The sequence below is a fragment of the Vicia villosa genome, linkage group LG4 (assembly GCF_029867415.1).
Source record: "Vicia villosa cultivar HV-30 ecotype Madison, WI linkage group LG4, Vvil1.0, whole genome shotgun sequence".
Lineage (NCBI taxonomy): Eukaryota > Viridiplantae > Streptophyta > Magnoliopsida > Fabales > Fabaceae > Vicia > Vicia villosa.
In genome coordinates this window covers 152,431,201-152,441,394 of record NC_081183.1, presented here as the reverse complement: position 1 = coordinate 152,441,394, position 10,194 = coordinate 152,431,201, and positions in this window count along the sequence as shown.

Genomic DNA, 10,194 nt, shown 5'->3' with positions numbered 1-10,194 from the left:
GCCCTGGCCCAAATTTTATTTATTTTTGAAATACATTTAAAGATGCATCTCTGAATTTTTATGAGGTTAATTTGCAAATGCATTTTCAAAAATACATCTGAAGCTATTTCACAGTAGTTTTATTAAGATGATTTAACATTCAACCACTTAGTGATATTTTTATGCACAAACACATTGAGCGAATTGTAAATGTTAAGGGTGATGGTAATTGCGGTTCATATGTCGTATCCAGCTTGCTCGGTAGAGAAGATGAGAATCACTTTCTTGTCTGCCAACAACTTTTGAAAGAGTTGACGACGCATAGGGAATTCTACACATGGTTATACTAATTCACGATGCTCTTATTCCTTGTGTTAGCGGTCCCGCACCCACTACAAAAAATCACGTCTGTAGCGACGTGGAATCCATGACACAACATGGAAAATCACGTCAGAACGTAAAATTAGCGACATGGTCATATACGTCGCCTGAGAGTGCGTGGGAACTTTTTGTGTTGTGTTTATCACGTCACAACTTTGTGACATGGCATTCACGTCGCTAATCTTGCACAATTACCAAGCCTCCATCTGCAACTGGGACAGACAAGGTCTGCAAAAAGCAGTATGGCACAGTACACGAAGAAAAGTTGTGGCGTGTTTTCCATGTCACTGATTTGTGACATGTAAAACACGTCGCTAATTTTGAAATTAATTTTGGAAGTTGCGACGTGTCTTACATGTCACAAATCAGTGACATGGAAAACACGCCACAAACATTAAAATGTTTTTAAAAAAAATCTGATTTTTATTATTATAAAAAAAAATTGTTAATATTATTTGTTGAAAATTAATAAATATTAATAAAAATATTTATTTAGTTAAATTAATAATAATAATAACTAAATACAAAAATATATTAAACTACTAAAATATATTATATTTATAATATAATATCTAAAATACTAAAATATAATAAATAAAATTTTGTTATCTCATACAATTTAAAATTAAATTAAAAATAAAATTCATCATAAAAAATCATCATCGGGATCAGGATAATTATCAAGGTTGAAATCATCATCATTCTCTTGCTCAGTGTCAGCTGCTCCCACGTTTCCTCTAAACGGTTGACCACCACTTTGTTGAGACTGCATAAATAACCGCATTTGTTGTTGCATCTCTGCTTGCATCTTCGCCATTGCCTCTATTTGTTGTTGTTGCATCTCTGCTTGCATCTTCGCCATTGCCTCTATTTTTCGTTGTTGCCCCTCCACTTGTGCTTTTAGCGCCGCCTCACGTTCATCCATTTGGGCCTTTAGCTCCGCCTCACGTTGCGCTAACTCGCGTCTCGCCTCAGTTAGAGCCAACTGTCTTATTGTTTCCATTACTTGCGGTGCCAATTGTGTTGGACGTGACGATCCTTCCCCATCTCTAACTCTTTGAAATAAATTTCGATCTCCACTTCTCAAGCTTCCCGCCAAATTTCCCGCACCAAAAAAACATCCATTAGGCCCTTTTCCGTCAATGACTTCATTCCAAATATAAAAATTAACATCTGGATGAAGCGGCTCTCCTTCTCTAGGAGTATATTTGGGATTAGCGACCAAAAAATCCACAAGCTTTGTTTGATAATCCTCCTACACATAAAATAGAATAAAAATTATGTATATATAACTTAAATTAAATTATATTAAATACTAAATTGAAAATTAGTTGCCACGTGATTTATATGCCACAATCTATCTTAATAAAAAAACATAATATATTTTATTAAAAAACATAAATATTTTTATTTACCATAAATTACTACATAACCTACAATTTATATCACAAAAATTCTATAAAAACATACAATTTATCTATTATCACAAATATTACATACTACATTAATATATCACAAAAATTCCAGAAAAAACATACAATTATCACAAATATTACATACTACATTAACCTAACAATATTCAATAATCTAATTAATATATCCAAATATTACAGAAAAAATATAATATTTATCTATTAACACAAATATAACACAAAAATATACTAAAAAAAATTAGATTTAAAATTATAAAAATACCTCAATCTTCTAATCTCCTCCAATCTTCAAGTTCAATTCTTATAATATATATCACCTCCAATCTTCAAAATCTTGAATAAAAAAATTAAAATAAGTTAGAATTTTAATCAATACAAATTATAAATAAACAAAATATAAAATATAAATAAACTAAATAAATTAATACCTTCAACAATGGTGTGAGAATGAAATTAATGAGAAGAGGAAGAGAATGAGAGAAGAGGAATGGAGAAATATACAGTGGAGAAGAGAGGAAGAATGAGAAATGAGGAAGAGAGGAAGAATGATAAGAGAGGAAGAGAAGGGGAAGTGTGCATAATTTATTAAACATTAGCGACGTGAATGCACTGCCGGTAAATACTGACGTTCAAGCCACGTCGCAAGCTGCCAACGGTCCAGTTGGCAGCGTCATTAGAATCACGTCGCTAATTAGTGACTGGGATGCCACGTCGCAAGCTGCCAACGGTAATAAATTTTGAAATTCCAATCTGTCTTCACCTGCCAAAGCCTGCGCAGGTCAATTCAAAGTCAACATTAAAGTGTTCTGACGTGAAAACCACGTCACAACTGAAAATTTCAAAATTTTTGTTTTCCCCCATTAGACTTTACAGATTTCAAAGTTTAAAAATTTTGTTTTATCGTTTGCGACGTGGAAATCATTTCACAAGTTTTTTTAAAAAACATTTTTTTCTGATCCCCCATGTGATTACGTAATTGTTAATATTATTCATTAAAATAATATACCGACGTGTTATTCACGTCAGAACAATCCTTTTCTTCCCACGTGAATAACACGTCACAAATATATGGCGCTAGGGAACCAATTTCTTGTAGTGACCAAAGTCAAAATGGACGCGCTTCCCCGAAAGGAGCCATCTTATAACAAGTTCGTATGACATGGTGTGTATCGATCCGACAAAATATGGTTTCTTGGAGAAATTTTTTTCAACTTCGGAGTGGCTCACCTAAAGATCATTTTGGACGCATCATGATGCATTTTATATTATAATCGATACACTTTTTTGAACGTATTATCGTCACCGATGTAATCTTGATACGATTGAATACATACATAATATATAACCTCAGCAATGAATGTGTAATTCTTGATTAAAAATTTTATGGTTTATATTGTATGTGCTTGTATACTAAGTTTCTGGTTTGCTCCTCGTTTAGGTAAGTTTTTAGATATACATATTTGAATAAACCTCGCGTATTTTAAAAAAATTCAACCAGTCACCTTTTCGGATATTTATCTCCGAAGTTACCCTTTTTGTATTAAAAAATTTTGGAGTTTAACCGGAGATGCATATCCAAATTTAATTTAAGTAAAATAAAGAAATTGTGTGTTTAAAGATGAAAATGGGGGCATTTTTTATATTTTGTCAGGGGTTTAGAAGAAAATACAAGGTGCGAAAAGAAACTTCCTTTCTCTTTCGAGTTAAATGGGTTTTCTATTCTTTGTAAGTGTGATTTTTTGTGTTTCTAATATTTTGTCCAATAGTTGAAGATGAGGAGTAAAAGTAAGACATGGAGTAGCTAATTAAATTCTTTAATTCAATGATAAGATTAAAAAAAAATGTTGGATGAACGGAAAAGAAACACTTTAGTTCTAATTTATTAGACCAAGGGGATATATAAAATTATGTAAATTATTTATAAGGGATTAAATTTATGAGTTAGACCATTAAGTTATGAGAAAGAGTGATTGAACAAAAATTTAAAAAAAAAACTAAAGTCATTGAGAATCAATTTGAGTTTATAACAAGGAGGTTGACTGATAAATTATTTAGTAAGGTACTAAATCTTCATCAACTAACAATATTAATAAAGGATAAAACCCATTTTCCCCTGCCATTAGGGGTGTTCAAAACCAAATCGACCCAATACAAAATTGCAAAATCGAACTGAACTAAATCGAAATCGCAAGAAATCGCATTTGGTTCGAATGTATTTGGTTCATTTTTTAACAAAACTGCGCGGTTCGATTCGGTTTGCGGTTTGTAATTTACAAACTGAACCAAACCGCATTACTTTACAACCAACATTCACTTAACCCACATCCAACTCAAACATAAACCTATTATGCCTTAACCTTACGATTACGAATGATTTTCCCTTCCGCACACTAAAGGTTTAGTTTAAGTCTTCTCAAATCTCACCTAGCGGTATCACGCGTTTTTATCATCTTCTTTTCCAAGTACATATCACATCTTCTTCTCTATTCTCTCATCTCTTAAGTTATTTCTTTTTCATCCTATTATTTTAATTCTACTGTTCTTTCTTCCAATTACGTTTTTAATGCTCCTCTTATTCTCTAATCTCTCCTCTCTTTTGCTCTTTCTTTTTTCATCTTCTCTAATCTCTCACTTCTCTCTTTTTCTATTTCATTATAATATTTTTGATATTGTTTTATGCTACTATTTTATGTTTTTTATTCCACTTTTATCTATTTTATTTATGTATATTAAATAGAAAGTTGTTGTCTAAAATATGATGAGTTTTGTTGTTTTTTGATAATGCATAAATGATTAAATACAAAGTTATGTTGCCATCTATAGGTATATGTATGGTTCAATATTTTTTTTTTAAAAACCGAACCAACCCTAACCGCATTGGTTTGGTTTGGTTTATTTCGGTGTAACTTTTAAAATTCAACCGAAACAAACCGAACCACACACTTTTTTTGTTTGCGGTTCGGATATTGTTTTACGCAAAAACCACACAAACCGCATCGCAAACACCCCTACCTGCCATTGTAACACCCCATACATAACTGACTAGTATATTATGCATGAAACATTAAAATTAATATTGAGTACATACAAAAGTCAAAGATACAAGAAGATTATATTGAATACAACATGACATTCTACTAGAAAGTATAAAACATGTGTCTTCAATAGGTTTGCGCAACGGAAGATAAGATTTGACGAGGTTTTCCTGCCATCTGCTGACCAGCAGTCTTCGATAACATCCATCTAGCGATTCTTCTACTACTAACATGTTCATGAAAAACAATAAGGTGATTGGGGTTAGATTACTAAATCTCAATGATTTCCCCTATCTTATGGGTTCAGTCGGTTCTACAAGGTGCATGCAACAAATGGATCCATTGTGGATCCCGGGTTTTCCTCACGGCTGGGTACAAACACTCAACAAAAGATACAATCCACATTGGAAGTCCCTTGACTAACCAATGAGATCAACAAACAAACATGAGTACCAGTTTCCTCCAGAATAGGTCTTCTGAGTTTACCTGCCTGCCTTCTCTTGGGAGTTACGCTCAAGGTCGGAAATTGTCCTTAAGTCACATAAACAAGTATGCAGACCCGTAACCATGTACGAGAAATCTAGAAGTAAATTATCTACCTAGGCCCACCCTATCACACCCTTGGTGAGTTCCCCCTGTACACCACGTCAAGAGACTCGCATAAGACCACCGCATGATGAATCAGATGAATACCGTGGGATTTACGCCTACTTGACAACACAACTTATTCTGTGACGAGTTACCGCATCGACTTCCTAAGTGGTGTCACTACCGCATCAATCATATAAATGCAGGTGATTGACCAAATTCGAAAATTCCTACATGACAGTACAAGCCCACCGGGCGAAAGCCTAGTGGCATTGCATATGTGGCACCACTAGAGGCGAGTAATCAAAGTGATATTGCCTACGTGGCATCACTAACTCACCATACATAGCACACTGACACGTACTCTAAGTGGGAAACACCTCATATACCCTCACTTGCGCATTGCAATGGTAGCTCAGGTGTGTATCACATACCGATAAAACCGATGTATTCTCCCCTGGAGATATAAGGAAGATAATCTCTCGTTAACCACTTTGAGCCTTGAAGTAGGAGTTTCTTTTTTTATACAGAAAAACCTTCACATTTAACCCAGGAGAAAGGTAGTCTTCAATTAATATGACCGAGTGTTCAAAATTAAAAAAGGAAGACACTTCTGAAGATCAACCACAATGGTTATCCTTCACATATCATGAGGCCAGAAGATGTGAAACCACAATGGTTATCCCTCATCCATCAAAGAACGAGGAAGTCATCACCTTCTCAACAAAGTCAAGACAAAGCCAATGTCACACGATTTGTTCAGTCAAAAGAAAAAAAGGAAGAAGAAAAGGTCGCTAAGTTAATTGACTTAGGCAAAATTAAGGCATCCCACTAGACTACCAATTCCTATAGCTTTTTTATTAGTCGAAATAATAATACATATTTGAGGTGGTAGCTCATTTCTAAGAGATTGACATTGTATATTCAAAGAATTAACAATAAATCCCTTCAAAGACAATTCTAAAGTGACACATCGGTTCCATTTAAAAAATTAAATATATAACTTACCTTTTTTGTTTCTTGTACTACAATAAAGTATTATTAAAATTTTTAAATTAAGTGAGTTTTATTAATTAACTATTTATTAATATTTTTTTACTATTAAAACATAATGAATAAATATATCTTATTTTGTAAAGTTTAGGATAGAAAAAAATACTATTAATAACATGACACTATCATAATAATTTTCCAATCTTTTTGGGAAAGATTATAACTTTTTTCCTAAATGTTTCCACTGCAAAAATTTACCATTAAATTCAAACCACGAAACATATGACAAATGAATAATATAATAAGGTTTATATGTCTGTTGGGGATTTGGCTTGATATTAATTGATATAAAATTTTCAAATAAATATTCTGGTGTACATATATTATATGTTCAGGGAACCGCTCTTATAAGTAATAACAAAAGATAACCTTTAAATAAATAAAAGATTATTTAAAGATTCAAAGACCAAATAAAATAAGTAAATAACTTTTAAATAAATTCTCGGAATGAAAAATTATTATTAAAAATCGAACAGTGCTGATATATTGCAACATTTCAGCAAGGGTTTTGATGTTAATTTCTCAAGTTAGTGAAAATTAATCTTCACTAGAAAAGATTAAAAATGATTGTTTGTGTCGCCATTTATGACACTATAATTTATAAACATTTTTATTTTTCCTTATTTTCTAGAACATAATGTGTGTTTGTGTGTGTGTGTATATATATATATATATATATATATATATATATATATATATATATATAAAGTGATTTTTTCTTTTGATTGTTTGGTTTTTTGCACCCACTGTTGCACAACACTACTGCAATAAGTTTTAGTTAATTCTTCCTATATGTAATTATAAAAAAACTAGTAAATTTTTAAAAACTAATAAAATGTAGTATAATTTAAAGAAAATTTTTTGGGAGAATATTATTAATAACAATAAAAATAGTTATCAATTTTACATTTGTTTCATACAAAATTTTACATTCCTCCCTCTAAGTTATTAAGTAACTGACATATTAGTTGAATGCTTATTCACTTCATTTAAATTCTAAATATTATTTTATCTTAATTGTTTTACTAATAGTTTGATCTAATTTAAAATGATTAAATTTTAAATTAAGCTACTTTTGATATTTTTTAACTTTGAACACATCAATAATTTTTAAAATGATCATAACGAATCCGTCAATCAAAATAATTTTTGATAGGAAAAATACTCATTTTGATCCCTTAACTATAGGTCATGGTTCACTTTGATCCCTTATATTTTTTCCGTGCCAAATTGATCCCTTAATTTTCAAAACGATGCAAACAAGTCTCTTCCGTCAACTCTGTTAGTCAAAGTCTGTTAAAAATCCACGTGGCACATTTGACCAACTATTGCAACGGAGTCAGCGTCGAAAAAATCGACGCTAAAACTATTTCTGAATTTTAATTACTGTTTATCTCCTTCCCCAAATTTTTCTGCATTTTAAATTTTGATTGCTCATTTGCAGATCTAACCCCTAGTAAATCAACACATGAAACTAAAACTAGGGAAAGGAAATCAACACAGATCTAGCAGAGATGAACAATAAAAGAGATAACACTGTAATTTCAATTTTACGTCTGTCATGTTTTTGCAATTTACTTCGAGCATTGGTGTTACAAAATTATTTTAGCCCCTCTATCTTTTTCAAAGTATTCTGATAAAAAATCATGGATGTAAATAGCAAATTTCTCTGTTGAATAAGGTGTGGTAGTTTCAAGTCTTAGTATTTCATTTCCTATCATACCATTAACTCCTTTGTCCTTGGCTACAACGTTTTTTCTCTTCACTTTTTAGAATTTTCAATCTCGCTTGGACAGATTATGTAGAAACCCCAAATCCCAAATTCTGAAAAACCCCAATATTTTTGTTAATGTCTAATATGAGAACTAAATTTGTTTTTATTAATTAATTTATCCTAAGAATTACTTATCTCAATTCTATGATTGAATTTAAATACTCTTTGTATAGGTTTGGCCGAGAGAATTCCAACAAATAATACCTTCTGTTATGCCATGTTTTCTTTTACTATGCATTTCACTTTCTTCAAGAAGATAGGTTGGGTATTGAGCACTTTCTTCAAAATAATTAAATAAATTTTAAATAAACTCTCGGAATGAAAAATTATTATTAAAAATTGAACACTGCTGATTTATTGCAACATTTCAGCATGGGTTTTAATGTTAATCTCTCAACTTTATAAAATATGGCTTTTACTATGCAGGCAGTTCAAATACTTAAAGAAGAACAATAATATAAAAGTATTTTTATTTAAAAAAATATTTTTTTTAAAGGATACAAACATGTTTATCGTTTAATTGTTTAATGTCTATTCTCGTTTTTACAATGACTATTATAAATATTTTTAAATTGATTAGAAGTAATATTCTAAAACTCTAAAAAAATAGAATAAGAAATTTTTATTATATATTTATGCAATTAAAACCCATCGATAGCCCCTACACGTGATTATTGTAAGCTTTCAATCAAAACAAATATTGTTTCATTTAGAAAATTTGAGTATTTAAGAAATTGTCTTTAACTGATTCACACATTATGAACCATTGATTTGTCATAATGATCTTTAACAAACCAAATTCTATAGTTGAGTAGAATTCTTAATCTATAATTTCATCGAATAAATTAGATATTATTTTTAAAATATTAGAATTCTCCCCTAGTGAATACTCCAACACTTAAATTACAAAGTTATAATAAAAACCTTTTAGAGAGAAAAAACCACAGACTGTTCGAACATAGTTTAAACTTCTTATCATTTATTTAGTTCAATAATCAATTATATACAAAACATGTATTTTATTGGTACACTAATTTGAAGGATAAAGACAAATGACAACATAAGAGGCATTGCATCAAATAATTTAGACTTTAATAACTGCAAAATTCACCAATTTTCTAACATGTTGTGTTGGATTATCCAATACAATGGCTGCATATTTGTTGGAGGTTGAACCATCTGTGGCAGAAAGCGTGATGCGGTAGTTGGTCCCTTGTGGTGTTATTTCAGATACACCACTTAAGATCTTCTCGAATTTCAGCTTATTACCTTGTTTGTTGTATTCGTTAACAGCAAAGTTGCCAATTTCATTAACTAATGGATCATTGGGGTTGATGAAGGTAGCATGATTAATGGCCGCAGAGGAAAAAACAACAACAAGGACAATAAGAATAAAAGATTGAATTCTCATTATGAATGTATTGTAACTATGAATTTTCAATTGTTTTGCAAATTGGGTTGTATTGCAAGTTGGGTTGTAGTGAGTGAGTTTGATCCAGTAAGGTTGTTATATATAGTGCACAGTCCTTATAAAACATTGAATTTTGTTGTTATGAGAATTTAAAGAAAATAATTTTGTTAAAATACATAGCATAATGATAATTAAAAAATATATTATAACATGTTTCAGTCAGAATTTTCATTCTTCATTTTATTATTGGAAATAATTAAATACTATCTCTGACCCTTTTTATAAGAGACTCTTCACCTTTCTAGATTTATTAAATAATTAATGTACCTAGTGAGTATTATAGACCAAATACATTAACCTAGTGAGTATTATAGACCAAATACATTAATTAATCAAGGGTTAATACCTATTTTCACCCCTGCCATATGGGGTGTATTTGAAAAACCCGTGTGGCAGGCTTATGTGGCATTATTATTATTTTTTATTTAATTTAATTCCACATTTTTATTATTACTATTATATTCTTTAGTTCTTAAAATG